We start from the raw sequence: 20,988 nt of genomic DNA, 5'->3' as shown, positions 1-20,988 counted from the left end.
TGTTATTCCTATGCACATTCTTGTAAATCATGGGAGATTCAACAATGGTAGTGACACTGAACATGAGGGGGAAGATCATGAGATTCTCTGTTGTTGGAAATATTCATTGCCTTTGTGGTGTGAACATGAGCGTTACTTGTCACTTATCAGTCCAAGTTGGGTCTTACTGTCTCACTGTTTCAATGTCAGAGGAGTTGCAGATATAGAACAATCATCAACAAGTATCTCTTTGGTTTTATGATGGAAGAAAAGTCATTAATGAAGCAGCTAAAGATGGTTGGACCTTTTCTTTGTGATAGAAATGACTGTAGCCTCTGCAGTTTTCTGTTGATTCCCATTTGTTCCAGTTCTGCTTGGGCTCATTGATATCATACTTGATTGTCTGTGACCTTGAATGTCAAGGATGGTCACTCTCATCTCAAATCTAAGTTCAGATTTTTTTGCAGGTGAATACAATGTTGTAACTATGATAAAACAACTTAACCAGTGGTACGGAGAGTTCTAGAGCACAAATCATACATTTAATTTCTGGAATGTAGTAAGAGCACATGGCCTTGGTGGTATCCAAGAATCTCAGCTGTTTCTTAATATTGAAAAGTTGATTCTTGTAGTAAATACCGATCAGTGACTATCAAAAGGTATAGCTTCACACTTAAATGTCTCAAAAGCCCACACACAGATAATAAAGTCCCAATTAAAATTAGGGTTTAATGTGCTGATACTGGTGAACAGGCAAATATAGTATAAATCTACGTAACATACCCATAAATGGTATGATATTTGAAATAATTTTGCTAGTTTGGAAAAGAGTGGTGGTAGGGGGTGGGAGAGGGGAGATGTTTGATTGCAAGACCCTCTCTCGACCTGGTAAAGCTGATTAAGTTCCTTTAATAGAACATAGAACATAGGCAGCATCCTGGTAAACCTTCTTTGCACCCTCTCCAAAGCCTCTATATCTTTCCTACAGTAGGGCAACCAGAAATGGACACAATATTCCAAGTGTGATCTCACCAGGGACTTGTAGAGCTGTAGCAAAACCTCACGGCTCTGAAACTTGATCCCCCTGTTAATGAAAGCCAAAACACCATATGTTTTCTTAACAACCCTATCCACTTGGTTGGCAACTTTGAGGGATCTATGTACTTGCACACCCAGATCCCTCTGTTCCTCCACACTGCTAAGAATCTTGTCCTTAATCCTATATTCAGCATTCGAGTTCAACCTTCCAAAATGCATCACTTCGCATTTATCCAGATTGAACTCCATCTGCCATTTCTCAGCCCAGCTCTGCATCCTGTCTATGTTGCACTGCAGTCTGCAATAGACCTCGATACTATCAACGAAACCTCCAATCTTTGTGCCATCTGCAAATTTACTAACCCACCCCTCAACCTCCTCATCCAAGTCACATAAAAACTACAAAGAGCAGAGGCCCAAGAACAGAGCCCTGCAGGACCACACTCAACATTGACCTCCAGGCAGAATACTTTCCATCTATAACCACTCTCTGCCTTCTATCAGCCAACTAATTCTGAATCCAGATCTGAATGATCTGAAATTTCTGCACTTGGGGTTTGAGGTTAACAATAAGATTGGAGAAAGTGAAGACTGCAGATGCTGGAGATCAGAGTTGAGAGTGTGGTGCTGGAAATGCACACCAGGTCAGGCAGCATCTGAGGAGCAGGAGAATTGACATTTCAGACATAAGCCTTTCATCAAGAATTCGGGCACAAGTCCTTCCTGATGTAGAGCTTATGCCCAAAACGTCAATTCTCTTGCTCCTTGGATGCTGCCTGACCTGCTGTGCTTTTCCAGCACCCCACTCTTGACACTAACAATGAGTTTGACTGGTTAGGTTTAACATGCCGAGGTACAGATAGTAGAACTATTGACAGTGTGAATTGAATTGTCTAAATCCTGATGTGTGATGCAGGAGATCTTAGGGAGGAGATCTCAATAGATAATCATATTGGCACTTCTGGATAAAGATGGTTCCAAATGCTTTAGACTTGCCTTTTGCAACACCTGCTGCAGGTCCAGCCCAGTGGTTGAGTCAGTGGCTGTGTTAATCTCTTGTGATATGAACACTAAGACTAGGGACTTATTGACAACACTTAATACCAGATTTATTTACAGCTGCAACTAACAGCATTACAATTCTATCACAGATCTTGTTCTATTCTGTATTCCAGCCATTTAATAAACTGAATTTCCTGATGGATTACAAAATGCAGCAGTAGCTGTTCAAGATGCAGCTAATATCTTTTTGCAAGAACATCATATGTTATGATATTAGTCTAATAATTACCATGTAACTGTTATCAATTGCTATAAAAACCCATCTGGCTCACTAATGTCCTTTAGGGAAGGAAATCTGCCATCCTTGTTATTTCTGATTTCATTAATCGACTCTATTAAAAGGTACATGCTTATCTGATTGTAATTGGATTATGATCTGTTAACTCAGTTGACTGGATGAGTCATATCAATAGCATGTATTCAATTTCTGTACTGGCTGAAGTTACCATGAAAGACTGACATTCTCAACCCTTGCCTGAGGTGTGGTGACCCTCCAGATTAAACTCACCACCAGCTCAGTCTCTTTCTAATGAGAAAGTGGACTTTGGTGACTTCAACTTTTCACATATAATATGCAATGCCAGAACACACTGGTCTGGGTTTGCTGTTGACACTTTCAGTCTGGGTTGATGATATTTGGTCTTTCTGTTCACCCATTTTCTTTGATTTTTTCATAGTTTGATACAATAGAATGGTTTGCTAAGCTATTTCAGGGAATGTTTAAGAGTCAATCATTTTATTGTGAGTTGGCTTCATAAGGAGACTAAGTCAGGCAAGGATGGCAAGTTTCTTTCTCTAAAGTGACATTACTGAACTAAATAAATTTTTATATCAGTCAATAACATGGTTTTATGATCATCTCTAGCCCAGCTCTTTCATCTCAAATTATACTATTTTATTTTAAGTTTCCATATCTGCCTTGATATGATCCAAACTCATGACTCCAGAGCATTGCCAACCGTAATTTAGAGTTAAAGACATTTTCAGGGGCATTATCCATTGAGAGATCAAACAGTCTGGGCAATTCGTGCAAAAAACAGCAGTTTGGGACTTCAATGTGGCCCAAGTGCAGATTTTTAACTTTTGTACCAATGTCCCATAATCCGGAGCCTGGAATATCTGGCTCATTATTCTGTGCAGCATTTAATATTCATACCTCTATCAATGGCAAAAGCATAATAGTTACAAAACATTTTTGGGTAGTGCAGTGACTCCATGGTTAGCACTGCTGCCTCACAGCACCTAGGACCCAGGCTCAATTCCAGCCTTGGATGACTGTCTGTCTGCATGGAATTTGCACATCTTCATGGGTTTCCACTGGGTGCTCCGATTTCCTCTCACAGTCCAAAGATGTGCAGATTCGGTGGATTGGCCATTCTAAAATTTGTCTGTAGTGTCCTGGGATGTTTAGGCATGGTGGTTAAGCTACGTTAAATGCGGAGTTATGGGGGCTGAATTAGGATGAGAATCTGTCTGGTGGGAGAGTGCAGTCTTGATGGCTTGAATGGCCTTTTTCCGCACTGTAGGGACTCTATGATTTGAAACACTCCAGGTATCCGAGAAACATAATGCAACAATGGTAGAAGGAATAGTCATGAAGCTGAAAACAAATCTGAATGCCAAATCTTTCTGCAAAACTCTGCATTCCTCAGAGGAAAGTAGAGCTAGACTTGTTTGATTACATGCCTAAAGCTTCACAATCGACAGACTGCTCTGATCATTAGTACTGCCATGTAACCCAGATGCAGAATTATCGTGAGACATCAGCAAATATGGATTAGATTTGCAGTGACATTACCCAGGATTGGTTATTTGCTCAGGTAACCATGAATTCAATCTTTTTGAAGGAGTTTAGCAAAAGGTAAATCAGACTGATGAGCTCTAGCTGTATTTAAAATTTGTTGTGTAAAGATTGGACCTTTTTATTTATTGAATAGCTCCATGTTGTGTTTCAGTGTAAAGATTATCATAGAGAATGACCAAGTAACAAACTGACAGTCAGCTTCTACTCTCCTTGCTCCCCCATTTCAAATCCTGGAGTGCATGCTACATTAAAATATAATTCTACTTATCTTAGATTCCCTACAGTGTGGAAACAGGACCTTCGGCCCAACAAGTCCACACCGACCCTCCAAAGAGTAATCCACCCAGTCCTATTTCCTTCTGACTAATGCACCTAACATATTGGTAATGTGGCATGGCCGATTCACCAGACCTGCACATCTTTGGACTGTGGGAGGAAACCGGAGCACCTGGAGGAAACTCATGTAGACACGGGGAGAACGTGGAAACTCCACACAGGCAGTCGCCCAAGGCTGGAATTGAACCTGGGACCTGGTGCCATGAGGCAACAGTGCTAACCACTGAGCCACCCTGCCACCCCACATAACTTTCTCTGGGAAAAAAAACAAAGGATGCCAATTGCGCTAAGATTTAAAATAGCATTAATTAAGTTCCCCAGAATCTCAGTGGGTAAATGCACAACATTGATAGGAATGAATTATCAAGACCTGGAAGGTTTGTTTCCTGAAAGCTTATTTCAGTTGATCAGAGTTTGACCAGCATTCCCACTGGCAATTGCAAACAATTGGTTGTTGCTGAATAACATACAGGGGGGGCATCAGGTGAACGGGAATTGTGTGTGATTGTCAGACTGTGTTAACAATCTGACAAAAATCAGTGGTCACAAGGGGAAGTATTGGAAGTTTGCCAACAGCCGTGGAAATGTACGCACTGCCTTCAAAATGAAGGGTTACTGTTTTTCCTGTAATATTCTACTAATCTCAGTTTAAATTTGGTGTGGAGTGCTGTTACAGAAAAGCATTCCCATAAATTTCTTTCACAGTTCAGACTGCGGTAGTGCAAATATGCAAGATGGAAAACTCCAATGACAGATAAACGATTCTTAATATGTGGCTCAGCTGTTGCTTCAACAAGAAAATAGGAATTACATACGGAAATCTCCTTGAACTCCTGCATTCACATCAGGATATAATAGCTATAAGAAGCTTCCAGCAGAATATTAATTTCCATCACTACAGAACACTACTTTAAAATAATATATTCATGATCAGATCTCAATTGGCTTCAGCAGGTTCTCTGCTATTCCTTCAATTTACCAGAGCTTAACTGCCTGATGGGAACTTCTTTCTAAATCTGTTACTGCACAAATTAATCTTTACATTGTAATTTCTTGATGCCACACAATTCACCAGCATCATAGACAAACATTGCTTTAAAAAGTACTTAGCATGTCTGGCAGCATCTATGGAGAGAAAGCAGAATTAATTCCAGTGATCCTTCTTTGGAACTGAAAGGATTAGTCAAAATGCTGAAGATCGATGGGGGAAGGGGGGAAGTAGATAGAGATGGAGCCAAAAAAAGACAGAGGGAAACAATCAGACAGACAAAGGAATGGGTAAAGGTCACCCTGGAAGAATCAAGGACTACAGTAATTGACAATGGGATAGTTATGGTAGTTACCCATGTGGCAACAAGGCCTGTTGTGTGGGGTTTGGGGTAAGGACACGGAAGAACGTGCACAAGCTCTGAAATTATTTAACTCGATATTGAATCCAGAAGGCTGCAGGGTCTTCTCATGGAAAATGAGGTGCTGTTCTTCCAGTTTGCGCTGAGCTTCACTGAAGCACTGAAGCAAGCCCGCGACAGAGAGGTTGACCATCGATCATAATGGTGTGTTGAAGTGGCAGGCAACAGGAAACTTAGGGTCATTTTTGCAAGCAGAACGTAGCTGTTCTGCAAAGTGGTCTGAGTTTTGTCTCCCGAGCATGGAGGAGATCACATTATGAGCAACACATAGAGTAGACTATATTGAGTGAAGCGCAGGCAAATCACTGCTTCATCTAAAAGGTGTGTTTGGGGCTTTGGATAGTCAGGAAGGAGGAGGTGAATAGGAAGGTGTTACACCTTCTGTGATTGCATGGGAAGGTGCTGTGGGGTGGGGGTGGGGAGGTCTTGGGAATGAAGGAGGAGTGTATCAGGGTGTCCCAGAGGAGAACGGTTTCTGTGGAAGCCTGACAACTGAAGGGAAAGAGAATATGTGTCTATTGGTAGCATCTCACTGAAAGTGGTGGAAATGTTAATGATGCTTTTGATGTGGAGGCTATTGGGATGGTAAATGTGGATTGGGATAACCCTTTTGCTGTTGTGGGAAGGAAGAGAAGGGATGTGGGCCAAAGTGTCAGAGATAGGTTGGATAGAGCTGATTGCCCTGTCAACCACAGTGGTGAGGATTCCTCAGTTGAGGAAGAAAGTGCCATTAAGCAGAAACTGTGGAGCATAAATTGGGAGCAGATATTTTCAAGGAAATGCACAACAGAAATGTGGAAGCCATTTAGGGACCACTTGCTGTGCTGCATGGATAACTTTGTCCCACTGAGGCAAGGAAAGGGTGGTAGGATGAAGGAACCTTGGATGACAAGAAATGTAGAACATTTAGTCAAGAGGAAGAAGGAAGCTTACTTAAGGTTGAGAATGCAAGGATCAGACAGGGCTCTAGAGTATTAGGTAGCCATGAAGGAATTGAAGAATGGACTTAGGAGAGTGAGAACGGGGCATGAAAAAGCCTTGGCAGGTAGGATTAAGGAAAACCCTAAGCATTCTACACTTATGTGAGTAACAAGAGGATGGCCAGAGTGAGGGTAGGGATAATAAGGGATAGTGAAGAGAACTTGAGCCTGGAGTCGGAGGAGGTAGAGGAGATCCCTAATGAATATTTTGCTTCAGTATTCACTACGGAGAGGGACATTGTCATTTATGAGGACAATGTGAAACAGGCTGATATGTTTGAACAGGTTGGTGTTAAAAAGGAGGATATGATGGAAATTTTGAAAAACATGAGGAAAGATAAGTCCATTGGAGCAGAAAGGATATATCCAAGGTTATTATGGGAAGCAAGGGAAGAGATTGCTGTGCCGTTGGTGATGAACTTATGTCCACTGGAGTTGTACTAGATGATTGGAGAGTGACAAATGTTATCCTCTTATTAAAGAAAGGGAATAGGGATAACCCTGGGAATTACAGACCAGTCAGTCTTACATCTGTCGTGGGTAAATCATTGGAGAAGATTCTGAGAGACAGGACTTATGATTATTTGGAAAAACATAGTTGGATTAGAAACAGTCAGCATAGCTTTGTGAGGGGCTGGTCATGTCTCACAAAGCTAATTGAATTCTTTGAGGATGTGACAAAACACATTGGTGAAGGTAGAGCAATGGATGTGCTGTATTTGGGTTTTAGCTTTAGCAAGGTGTTTGATAAGGTTCCCCCATAGTAAATATGTTCAGAAAGTAAAGAGACATGAGATACAGGAAAATTTGGCCATCTGGATATAGAATTGGCTGGTCCATAGAAGACAGAGAATGGTACTGGATGGAAAATATTCAGCCTGGAGCACGGTAACCAATGGCGTTCTGCAGGGATCTGTTGTGGGACTTCTGTTCTTTGTGGATAGTGTGAGAGGCAGTTGTAGGTTACAACAGGGCATTGACAGAATGCAGAGTTGGGTTGAGAAGTGGCAGATGGAGTTCAACCTGGAAAAGTGTGAAGTGATTCATTTTAGAAGGTTGAATTTGAATGCAGAATACAGGGTTAAAGGCAGGATTCTTGGCTGTGTGGAGGAACAGAGGTATCTTGGGGTCCATGTCCATAGTCCCCTCAAAGTTGCCCACAAGTTGATAGTGTTGTTAAGAATGCATATTGTGTGTTAGTTTTCATTAGCAGGGGGATTGCATTTAAGAGCCATGAAGTTATGCTGCAGCTCTATAAAGTCCTGGTTAGATCACACTTGGAATATTGTGTTCAATTTTGGTTGCTTCATTATAGGAAGGATGTGGAAGCTTTAGAGAGGATGCAGAGGAGATTTACCAGGATGCTGTCTGGACTGGAAGGCATGTCTTATGAAGAAAAGTTGAAGGAGCTAGGGATTTTCTCATTGGAGCAAAGAAGGATGGGGTGTGACTTGATAGAGATGTACAAGACAATGAGAGGTACAGATAGAGTGGATAACCAGAGACTTTTTCCCAGGGTGGAAATGTCTATCACGAGAGGGCATAATTTTAAGGTGATTGGAGTAAGGTTTAGGGGAGATGTCAGAGGTAAGTTCTTTACACAGAGTGGTGGGTGCGTGGAATGCACTGCCAGCAGTGGTAGTGCTGATACATTGGAGAGTCAGATACATTGGAGACATTTAAGTGACTTGGGTAGGCATACAGATGATTGTAAAATGTAGGGCATGTAGGTTAATTTGATCTTAGAGTAGGATAAAAGGTCTGCACAACATCGGGGGTCAAAGGGCCTGTACTGTGCTGTACTGATATATATTTTATTTCAGTGTCCCCCTTGTCAAAGTTGGCATTATCAGAACAGATGCAGTGGAGACACAGAAGCTGGGAAAATATCATGGAGTATTTACAGAAAGCAGAGTGTGAGGATGTATAGTCAAGATAACTGGGAGTTGTGGGTTTGTAGTGAATATCGGTGGCCAGAAATAGAAACAGATGTTGAGGCAGAGAAGGGTAGAGTTAGAGATGGAGGAGGTGAAGGTGAGGGCAGGTAGAAATTGGAAGAGAAACAGATAAACTTTTCCGATTCTGGACAAGAGAAGGAATCAGCACTGATGATATAATTGATGCACCAGAGAAAGAGTGGGTGAGAGCCAGAGTAGGACTGGAACAAGGAATGTTCCAGGTACCCCACAAAGAGACAGGCATAACGAGGGCCCATGCTGGTATCCACAGCCACCCCTCTGACCTGAAGAAAGTTAGAGGAGTTAATAGAGAAGTTGTTCAGGGTGGGGATGAACTCGACCAGACGGAGGAGGGTGGTGGTGGAAGGAAATGTACAGTTCGTTTTTCCAAGAAGAAGCGGGGAGTCCTGAGACCATCTTGATGGGGGATGGGTGTGTAAATGGATTGAACACCTATGGGTGAAGAGAAGGCAGCTGGGGACAGCAATCTGGAGACTCTGAAGCTGGCGTGAAGAATCAGAGGAATCGTGATGTAAGTGGGATGGGACTGGACAAAGGCAGAAAGAATATTGAGTTGAAGTAAGATGAGATATGTGCTGTGGAGTGGGAGCAGGCAGAAACAGTCCCATTTGTAGATTTTGGGAAGGAGGTATGCGGGCCGGGAGACAATGATGTTAGAGGTAGTGGGGAATAGGGGGAGACTACCAGATGAAATGAAATTAGTGACTGCTGTGGACACAATGGTCTGATGTTTCATGGTGAGCTCATGTCTGGGCATGGGATGGAATTAGGAGGAGGTATTGGAGAGCTGGCACTCAGCCTCTGCAATGTACAGGTTGGAACACCAGATAACAACAGCACCTCCCTTGCTGATAGGCTCAATTACAAAATTCCCTACTTCTGTAGTTGACAGAGTCCTCAGCCATATTCGATCCATATCCTCTACTTCAGTCCTAACCCCTTCTCCCACCTCCCACAACAGCGATAGAGAACCCCTAGTCCTCACCACCTCACCAGCATCCACATCCAAAGGATCATACAGTTGCCATCTTGGCCACTCCCTGTGGATGCCACCAGTAGACACATATTCCCCTCAAACAAAAGCTCAGCAGGTCTGGCAGCATCTGTGGAGAGAAATCAGAGTTCACATTAGTTCAAACTCAGTTCTGAGGAAGGGTCCCTAGACCTGAAAGGTTAACTTTGATTTCTTTCCACAGATGCTGCCATACTTGCTGAGCTTTTCCAGCAATTTCTGCTTTTGTTTCTGATTTATAGCATCTACAGTTCTTTCAGTTTTCATTGTCCTCTCCTCCCTTGGAATTCCACAGGGATGGTTCCTTCAGAGACAGCTGATCTACTCTTCCTCCTCTCACAATGCCTCCCCATACCCCCACAGTACCTTCCCTTGCAATCACAGAAGGTGAAACATCTCTCCATTTCCCTCCTCACTGTCTAAGGCCCCAGAAATACCTTCCAGGTGTTGCAGTGATTTACCCGTACTTCACTCAACCTCGTTTATTACAATTGCTGCTCCCAATGTGACTTCCTCTAGACTGGGGAGATGAAATGTAGATTGGATGACCGCTTTGTAGAACTCCCAGTTCTGTCCACAAAAATGACCCTGAGCTCCCTGTTGTCTGCCACATCAACATACCACCATTTTCCCTGGACAACATCTCTCCTTCAGGATTGTTGCAGTGCTCTAGCGAAGCCTTCAATTCTCAATATTGCGTTCAAGAATTTCAGGCCTGAGCACCTTTTCCCATGTCTTTAACCTAATGCTCACACACCAAACCTTGACAACACATTGGCTGCTACCACAACCAATCCATTGTTAGTCACAAATGGCCCCCATTAGCAGCACTTGATGCTCCAGGCAGACCTTTTCCTATTCCTAATTTACCCAACAGTTTCTCTCTCTTTCTCTATCTCCCCCTCTCTCTCTCTCTCTCTCTCTCTCTCTCTGGGCTCCATCTCCACCTATTGTTTACTCCTCCGTTCTTCCCCCACCCCATCTTCAGCACATAAACCAACCCTTTCCTAATTACCATCAGTTCTGAAGCAGTGTCATTGGAACCGAAACATTAACTCTGCTTTCTCTCCACAGATGCTGCCAGACCTGCTAAGGTCTTACCCAGTAATTTATCTCTGATTTCCAGCATCTGCTGTCTTTGGTTTCTTTCTCCCTAGCAACATATGATTGATTGATTCAAACTGGGTTGTGGGAGGAAACTCATTATATGCATGCTTTTAATGTATATGCTTTTATTATTTCTACAATGTGCTATGGATAGAAAAATGATGTAAGTCTGAATACCACAAAAGGTACTAGTCAAATTTGCTTAAAATTCATCATCATTATGCATTTCTCTCGACATTATAACTAATATTTATAACTTCTCATTGTTTCTTGTTGCTGCTTGTTAACTATCAATCATATGTGTTACAAAAAATAGTGAATGCACCATTTGTATTTTTGCTCTAAGATTTGGGACAGCAAGGAATTATTCTTACTGAGTGCTCCCTAAAGACTTATATCAAAATCTTTGACAGGCACAGAATTCAACTGGGAGCCTATTTACAACTGGAATCATTACTGACCAAAACAAAGCCAACTCAAGGTCAGTAATATAGGTTTACTTGTCACCTCATTTGTCATCTTTCCTGTCTGTTCCAATAGTTCACATGTACAGAATTGTTCCCATAGCATGATAGAAAAGCGAGTTTCTTTGTCAGATGTGGTAACACTCTCACTGATGTGTCAGAATATTGTGGCTCAAGAATTACTCGAGGTAGATTAGCACTTCCAAGATGGCGGCAGAGTAGGGGTCTGAGCCCAGAGCTTGTCGGCTTTCACTTTTTTTTTGCTCACTTTCTTCGACTTTTTTTTAAAGCCTGGACAGTGGTGAGGAAGGTGGCCTCTGGCAACAGCAGCAACACCAGAATGAGCTGGACATGGCTCCAACCCAGCCCGGGGTCTCCCATCAAGTGATAGGTGGGTCCTGGGCTAACTCTGCCAGCCCGGACTCGTAGCTGGACTGAGGCTCCAGGTCCGCAGCTGGACCCAGGCACCTGAAGGAGTGGACACATCGGTGAAAGGGACGGATGGCAGATCAGTGAAGTGTCTGGAGGAGCATCAGATAGGGAACAGGAGGCCTGTCCTGGCCCAGTGACAAGGTGGCTTACAGCAGCCCGGCGTCAGTGAAGGTTTGCAGCTCAGTGTGGCAGACTTGTTCCGAGATGTCAGTCTCATCCCAACTGTGTTTCCAAGTATTCCATCGGTCCTTACGTCAGGACTCCCCAACCCTGAGAGCCTTTAGCTGAACTGTGATGAACTTTATTTTAATTTTATTCTTTAAAATGATTATGTATGGCATCTTTTGTTAATATTGGTGCCGTGGTGCAACGACTTATAAAAGTTTTCACTGTAGTTTTCATGTAAAGGTATACATGACAAAAAATTTCTATTCTATCAAACACATAATTTAGTCTGACTATTCATGGCAAAACTCAGGAGAAGTTGAACAGTAAAGTCCTCTTTGCCCTCTCTGGTGGATATAACTGATCTCTCTGAATGAACCAAAGTCAAGGAACAATAGGAAACATGAATGATTTATACTTTTATTATCTGTTATAATTTTAATACTTTGTGAATTATGGCACGGTGGCTCAGTGGTAAGCACTGCTGCCTCACAGCTTCAGGGACTCAGGTGCGATTCCAGCCTCAGGCGACAGTCTGTGTGGAATTTGCACGTTTTCCATGTCTGCATGGGTGTGCTCTAGTTTTCTCAACAGTCCAAAGATGTGCAGGTTAGGTGAATTGGCCATGCTAAATTGCCACAGTGTTCAGGAATGTGTAGGTTAGGTGCATAGTCAGGAGTTAAATGTCGGGGAATAGGTCGGGGTGAGTTACTCTTCGGAGTGCCGTGTGGACTTGTTGGGTCGAAGGGCCCATTTCCACACTGTAGGGATTCAATGATGAATTCCTTTTTATGTGTATTTGGTATTTTGTATGCACAGATGAAGTAGATTATAGGAACAAATTATTGCAGATGCTGGAGTCTGTACTGAAAACAGCAAATGCTAGAGATCACAGCAGGTCAGGTAACATTCATGGAAAGAAGCAAGCAAACATTTTGAATCTAAATGACTCTTCAGAGTCATCTAGATTCAAAACATTAACTTGCTCTGTCTCCATGGATGCTACCTGACCCCCTGTGATCTCCAGAATTTGTTGTTTTCAGTGAAGTAGATTATAACTGTGTGAGTACTGTCTGGTTGGTTTGAGATAATTAGGCTTATGCAACAACAAAATCAGAAATTGCTGGAAAAGCTCAGCAGATCTGACAGCATCTATGGAGAGAAGTCAAAGTTAATGTTTTGCGTCCAGTGACCTGTCTTCAGGACTATAAATGGATTGTTTAGGGGATGCTGTTAAGGCTGTGACTATGGAATATGATATATTTGACTAGTAATAGTTGCAGGTAGATAGGATAGTGAAGAAGGTGTTTGGTATGCTTTCCTTTATTAGTCAGAGTATTGAGTACAGGAGGTGGGAGGTGATGTTGTGGCTGTACAGGACATTGGTTAGGCCACTGTTGGAATATTGCGTGCAATTCTGTTCTCCTTCCTATCGGAAAGATGTTGTGAAACTTGAAAAGTTTCAGAAAAGATTTACAAGGATGTTGCCAGGGTTGGAGGATTTGAGCTATAGCTAGATGCTGAACAGGCTGGGGCTGTTTTCCCGGGACCATCGGAGGCTGAGGGGTGACCTTACAAAATTATGAGGGGCAGGGAAAGGGTAAATAGGCAAAGTCTTTTCCCTGGGGCTGGGGAGTCCAGAACTAGAGGGCATAGGTTTAGAGTGAGAGGTGAAAGATATAAAAAGAGATATAAGGGGCAACCTTTTCACATAGAGGGTGGTACGGGTATAGAATGAGCTGCCAGAGGAAGTGGTGGAGGCTGGTACAATTCCAACATTTAAGAGGCATTTGGATGGGTATGTGAATATGAAGGGTTTGGAGGGATATGGGCCGGGTGCTGGCAGGTGGGACTAGATTGGATTGAGATATCTGGTCGGCATGGATGGGTTGGACCGAAGGGTCTATTTCCATGCTGTACATCTCTATGACTATGACTCTAGTACAAGTAACAACAGACAGGTAACAAGATCAGGACATGGCAATAGTCTCTGGCTATAGGAAATAAAAGGAAAATACTCAAAAAATATAGTTGCAGAGATTTTGAGGAAGACACAGGAAGAGAAAGAAGAACAGATGTCACAAGACATCTGTAGCCAGAAACATCAGTGGGAACAAGAACCATCTGAACGAGGATATCCACAGCCTTATTTTGTTCAAGGTAACTTTTGTTGTTTAATAATTGCCCTTATTACCACTCCATTAAGTATTTTGAAAACATATCCGATATTTCTTCACTGATGTCTGAATCTCTTACAGAATTCATCTTTGCAGCATTCATCTTTATTGGTACTACTGTCAAAAGACAGATTACCTCATCATTTAACTGTGCTATATTTAGAATTCAATGGAGATAACCAAGATCTCAATAACATATCATACCCTCTAATCCTGAACAATAGTGAGGTCTACAGAACTGGTGATGTTCGTATGTTGGAAGCTTTGGATTGGGGAAAATGATTCTCACTTCTTCAGACTGACAGGAAGCCTAAAACAAATATGTATGTATATTTACATGGTCTCACCTTTGGTAAACACTGCTGGAGTTGTTGTACCTTTGTGAGCAAGATAGTCCCCAATGTCTCTAAGACGCATCATTATTTTTAAAACAGAGATATCCATGAGTTGCTTTTCCTTTTATCAACCATGAATTTGGATGCCCTTCCAGATTTTGTGAACTTGTGTTCGAAAAAGCAGTTTATTCATGTGTGCTGTTTGGTCTCAGAGTTGGGTAAAGGCTGGATTTGGGACCACAATCTCCCAGGGCAGCCAAAAGCAGCAATGGAGACAGCAAGGCTAAGGTTAGCATGCTGTCCTTCAGTTGCTGAGACTTTGTTGTTTTGATAACCACCAGCATCCTTCATTCAACCAATTAGCCAACACCCATTTCCTCCGTATTCCCATTTGCTCCTGATTCTGTCATGCTTTCTCATACCTTCACCATGTCCCTCTCATATCTTTCATGCAGCCTGATATATAGTGACATAGTGGTAATGCCACTAAACTAGAACTACCAGGCTTGGTGGACAAAGGTTCAAATCATACCATAGCAGCTAGTGGAATTTAAATTCAATCAACTGAAAGAAAATCTGGAATTCAAAACTAGCTTCTGTATGTGAGAATCATTGATTCGGGAGTGTAAGAGTATCTTGCTGCAACTGTACTGCAACAGTTGGTGAGACCATGTCTGGAGTACTGTGAGCACTTTTGGTCCCTTTATCTAAGGAAAAACATCATTTCGTAGTTCAGAGAAATTTCACTAGAATGATCCTTAGTTTGGAGGGATTGTCTTATGTGCAAAAGCTAAACAGGTTGAGGCACTACTGACTGGAGTTTAGAAAATAATGGGTCGTCTATTTGAAACAAATAGGGTTCTTATGTGGCTTGACAGGATAAATGCTGAGATGAATTTTGCCCCTCATTTGAGAGTCACGGACCAGAGGGCAGAAGCTAAGAATAAATGGGGGTACCAATTTAAGATTGAGATGGGGAGGAATTTCTTTGCTTAGAAGGTCGAGTCTTTGCACCCTTTGCCACAGAGAGTGATGAGGACAGAGTCCTTGTGTTTAGGTAGGACTAAGATAGATCGATTCTTGATCAGTTTGGAAACTGGATGTGAGGAATGTAGGATCAGTTACGATTCTACTGAATGGCAGAACAGGCTCAAGAAACCTAATGGCCTACTCTTGTTCCTATTTCATATGGTCTTATTTTTCCCATATTGTGTCCAAGCCATCAAACTCCCTCAATGGCCCCATCCAATATGTACTAGATACAAAATCAAAATTATGACATTGGTAAGTCTTTAAAATATATACAAATTAAAAGAAAAAAAAACAAAACTGAACTTATTACAAGCCGATAAAAGTCTGAGTCAAACACAGACAGCAGTTCCCCTCAAAATCTTCACAACAGGGATGAAGGAAGGGGTCAGTTTTGGATCCCAAACAAGCAATCATATTCAAGCCAACTGATAAAACAGATGTCTAGCCATCTGTTCAACCTTGTTATGTCACTACTGTTGTTGAAGATCATGAATATGGAGGTACTGTTGAACGATTGGCTTCTGCACCTATTGTAGATGGTATAGCATTACATTTGCAGTGTATCTAGGGTCTAGGAATGAAGAAAGTGCATATTTTACTGTGCTGGATAGGGTGTCAATCAAATGGACTGTTTTATCTCGAGTATTGTTGAGCTTCTGGAAAGTTGTTGGAACTGCACTCATCTGTACAAGAGGAGTGAATTTCATACATTCTTGAGAGTGCTCCATTGTGGAGTCAGCAGTTGAGATGCTATCTATAGAATGAGGACTGAGGTTATGGCCTGCCCTTGCAGTATCTAGAATGTCAAGGGGATTATATTAAGTACTCTCTTGATTGAGCTGTTCATTTCCAGGCATTTGGTGATGTGTATTACTCAATATTTATCAGCTTAAATTCGGAAATTTAGTAAACATAGAATCATGACAGTTTGCATTCAGGAGGAAGGCCATTTCATCCAACATATCCATACTGGCCATATGGTTCCATAGCCACGTAGATCACAGAGTTTTAAACTTCATATTCTAGTACTGTTTGAATGTTACAAATGCCACTGCTTCTACCATTCTTTCAGAAAGTGTTTTCAGATTCCCACCATTGTCCATGTGAAAAATGTTCTCCTCGAATCATGTCTAAACTGCTTGACACTTAACTGTTGAACATAGATTTAAGGTATGTCTTTTCAAAGTTGAAAGGGGACTTGCTATTCACATCATCTAGTCCCTAAATCATAACAAGGAGCAGGGAAACAGGCACATGGGAATATAGACACCTATTTTTCCACGTCACATAATGTTGGAAACACAGTACTGTTTCTTCATTGTTATTGAGCATGAACTCTTGGGTCTCATTGCTGAATAACCAAAGAAACATACTGCACCGGTTCAAAAAAATTACTCATTACTGCCTCCTCAAGGGCGTTCTAGCATTACAAATGGTACCCAAATCCCTTGAGTAAATTTGAAAAGTTGCAATGAATCTATCTCTTAAGAAAGTGTTGGCTAATTCTACCTCATTCTGAATCTAATTATGTTGGACTCCGTTCATGTGTGCAGCCAATGATGAATCCAGGAAGCACTGGCTACTCAGAAATCATGGGAAATGAATGGGCAGAACACAAGTTATCATTCTTGTATTGAAATTGTTCGGCATGAGTGAATCATAGAATCTGATTCTTCGAATTGTTATCACCTGTTAACCAATTCACCCAGAAACATAGTCAATGTTGACACAAAATCTGACTCAAAAGTATTCAAGTTCTGAGAGGGGCTTAGAAACTCATTCAATCAGTAAAGATATAAATTATTTTTAAAAAAGATGAACATTCAGTGTTATTGCTTTCAGGTCATTACTGCTTTGTTAACTATATTCTGAAATATGTTTTCTTAATTTTGGCTTTATTTCTGCAGAGCATAAATAAAATGAATTGATCTTTTTATAAAATATACTCATGAAAAAAAACATGATAACTGGTTAACATAACTCAGCAATGTTGTTGAAATGAGAGCATCCCTGTTGGAAGTGATCAACATGTGTTTGAATGCGAGACATTACTATTACTACTACAAGAAAGTGTTGTCAACATTTTGGCATTCATTGAGAATACTGAATGATGTAAGTTCAAAGCATCTTGAAACGTTGTTGGAGATATCAATACATATTGACAAAAGGCCTTGGGGCCAGGAAAACTAAAAAAAATTACAACAAAAATGGCATGCAATCTGCGTGCTGGAGACCTATAACACCTGCCAAAGTAATTTAGAATCAATCACTCATGGCAACAAAGTAATGGTGAGTAAGTTTTCTTGTAGTGGCACATTGTGGGCACCCATCATATCGACTCTTGGAATGACACCCTAAAAGAGATCTTCCTTCCAACAAAGTGAAAGTTGTGATAATTTAATCATTTTGTAGTTGACTGAGAAAGTTACATTAAATCTCATAGCACAAGCCGTTCGAGAGATTGAGGAGTTAAAGGAAATTGTATGAGTATGAAGATTGTACTGAAGTAATTAAATGGGGCTGAAAGTTGATAAAGCCCCAGGAACTGATAGTCTACATCCCAGAGTGAAGCAGGTGGCTGTAGACACACTTGATGGACAGTGATTGCTTTCCAAAATTCTGCAGATTCTGGAAAGATTCCTGTGGTGGAAGGTAGCAAATGTCACCCAACTATTTAAGAAAGAAGCTCGAAAAAAAAAACAAAGAGCTATAGATGAGGAGAGGAAGAGAGAGAGAGAAAGACGCCGTACCTTCTTGCAAGTGAAGTGAAATCAGAGGAAGTCAGCCGTACATAAGTAGTAGGAAAATTTCTAGAATCCATTATGGAGGATGAGATAAATCAACACTTAGCTGTAGAGTCAGAGTTATACAGCATGAAACAGACTCTTCGGTCCAACTCATCTGTGCCAACCAGATATCTTAAACTGACTTAGTCCCATTTGTCATCATTTGTCCTATATCCCTCTAAAATCTTTCTATTTTTATACGCATCTTTTGCTTTTTAAATGTTGTAATTGTACCCACCTCCACCATCTCCTCTGGCAGCTCGTTCCATATACGTGCCACCCTCTGTGTGAAAAAGTTGCCCCTCCGGTCCCTATTAAATCATTCCCTTCTCACCTTAAACCTATGCCCTCTAGTTTTGGGTTCCCCTACCCTGAGGGGAAAAAATGGCTTGGCAATTCACCCTATCCATGCCCCTCATGATTTCATAATCCTACAAAGGTCAACCTTCAGACTCCAATGCTCTAAGGGAGAAAAGCCCCAGTTATTTTAGCCAGTCCCTATAGCGCAAACCTTCCAGTTCTGGCAACAATCTTTTCTGAATATGACCTGACTGGATGTAATCAGTACAGATTTGTGAAGATGTTATTGATAGAAGAAATTGACAAAAAGAGAGCTTGTGGACATAGTACGCTTTGATTTCCAGAAGGCATTTGGTGAAGTTGCCCAGAGGAGGCTATTTAGAAAAATTAAAGCATGTGGGATAGGAAGTAATGTACCAGCATAGATCAATGATTGGCTAATAGACATAAAACAGAGTGGGAGTAATTGGATTAAAATCACAGCGGCAAACTTAGACTCGTGTGGATAAGGGCCCGCATTCTCTAGAGTTTCAAAATGTGAGAAGTGCTCTCATTAAAAACTTACAAAATGCTTAAAAGGTTAGACAGGATCAATGCAAGTATCCGTTGGCCATTGGAATTCATTAGAAAGTCTGAAAAATCTTCCATGTACGAAATGCTAGAGTAAAAAAAAGAGTTGGGCTCAAGAAACAACTTTAAATGCTGGTTCATTCCCAAATTCTAATTCATTCACCACCTGAATTGCCTCAAACTATATGACTCTTCTGCAATGGAATCTTCACGATTTAGATTTTGCTTCAAATAGAAGAATGGCAAAAGCAAAGTTTTCAGGCTGAATTCCATGCAGGTTTTGTTTTAAAGATGGTCATTATGGTTTTTCATTCATAACTAGCTCATTCCCATGATAGTGGTCATTCGTAGATCACAGTTGTTCCTAACATTTATCTAAATCCATTTCAGCCACTGCTAAAAATTAGCCAGGTAGAAATAGTTGCTATAATCTAAATTACTAAAGGTAAGGTAATTGCAGCTGTCTGTATATCTTCTAGTGAATGAATTTGTTTTCTTTAAATTTTGTTTTGCAGCTACAATTAAGTACAATATCTGGTACATAATATCAAATGTAAGATATCTGCAGTTTGTCCCACAAACAATTGGCGAAACTGCTAGTGGTCAAGAATGTAGAGTGATTGTAAACATTGAATAGTTTAGGGCTGAATTTTGCAGCTGTTGGTTAATTTAACAGGCTTTCACTGAAGCTGCTACGCAATCATTGATGACAATATGTTGCCAAGAAATACTGGTCCTAAAACGAGGGCTGACAGCTCAACAGCTTTCCAAGCTGTTGTGGTGCCCATTGTTGGGATTTGTAGTTCCATGATTTGGGTTCCCCAGTAGCATGTTTCCCTTGGAGAGTCATTTTTTTTGTGGACAAGCAAGGGCCATAAATCGAAAAACAATGTGAACTTGGAGATCTGGTAATGTGAAGATTTTGGCACTTAAATAATAAATCTCATTATCTGAATTCCTAGGTAACTAGTGCCAAATACATATGAAAGAGAGACATATAGGGCAAATTAAATTCATGCAGATGCAAATACTATTTTATTCAACTGCAATACTGTACACACCATTAGGCTTCTCCAAGCGCCAAGATCCTGGGTTCGAGTCCAGCCTCGGGTGACAGTCTATGTGGAGTCTGCGGGTCGGTGTGGACTTGTTGGGCCGAAAGGGCCTGCTTCCATACAGTAGGTATTCTATTTCAGTGGTTATCACTGCTGCCTCACAGCACTAGGGACCTGGGTTCAATTCCCACCTCGGGCAACTGTCTGTGTGGAGTTTGCACATTCTCCCTGTGTCTGCGTGGCTTTCCTCCAGGTGCTCCGGTTTCCTCCCACAGTCCAAAGATGTGCAGGTTAGGTGAATTGGCCATTCTAAATTGCCCGTAGTGTTAGGTGAAGGGGTAAATATAGGGGAATAGGTCTGGGGAGGTTGCACTTCAGAGGGTCGGTGTGGACTTGTTGGGCCAAAGGGCCTGTTTCCATGCTGTAGGGAATCTAATCTAATATCATTGATACTACAAATCTGAAAGTATTACCTCAATGTAAATTTAGTGATAACCTCAACCACTAGATGAAAATGTTGACTAAATGCTGCAGCCCACAGACATATAAATTTCTGTGCAAAATGGTTTGAAGAGGAAATCCTAAATAAAGCCATTGTGAATAAAGAAGATACAATATTTTATTATTGTGCTATTGTGCTTGAGGACCATTCAGCCCTCAAGCCTGTTCCACTATCAGTGAGGTCATAGCTGGGCAGCACGGTGACTCAGTGGTTAGCACTGCTGCCTCACAACACCACGGAGCTGGGTTTAATTTCACCCTCAGGTGACTGTCTTGTGTAGAGTTTGTACGTTCTCTCAGTGTCTGCATAGGTTACCTCCAAGTGCTCTGGTTGCTTGGCACACTCCAAAGATGTGTGGGTTAGGTGAATTGTCCATTGTGTTTAAGGGATGTGTAGGTTAAGTGCCTTAGTCATGGGTAAATATAGAGGAATTGGTCTGGTTACTCTGCAGAGTGTTGGTGTTT

General features: G+C 41.5%; 1 pseudogene; it reads left to right on the top strand.

The window, feature by feature from the left end:
- The window catches only part of LOC148151833 (uncharacterized), a 52,872-nt pseudogene extending 41,273 nt beyond the window's left edge, over positions 1–11,599 (top strand).
- The last annotated feature ends 9,389 nt before the right edge of the window (positions 11,600–20,988 follow it).

Source organism: Chiloscyllium plagiosum, unplaced genomic scaffold, assembly GCF_037043375.1.
Source record: "Chiloscyllium plagiosum isolate Xiang-an unplaced genomic scaffold, Cpla_swu_hap1 HiC_scaffold_2, whole genome shotgun sequence".
NCBI lineage: Eukaryota > Metazoa > Chordata > Chondrichthyes > Orectolobiformes > Hemiscylliidae > Chiloscyllium > Chiloscyllium plagiosum.
Note: the sequence above shows the minus strand (reverse complement) of the source record. Positions and strands in the feature narration are given on the sequence as shown.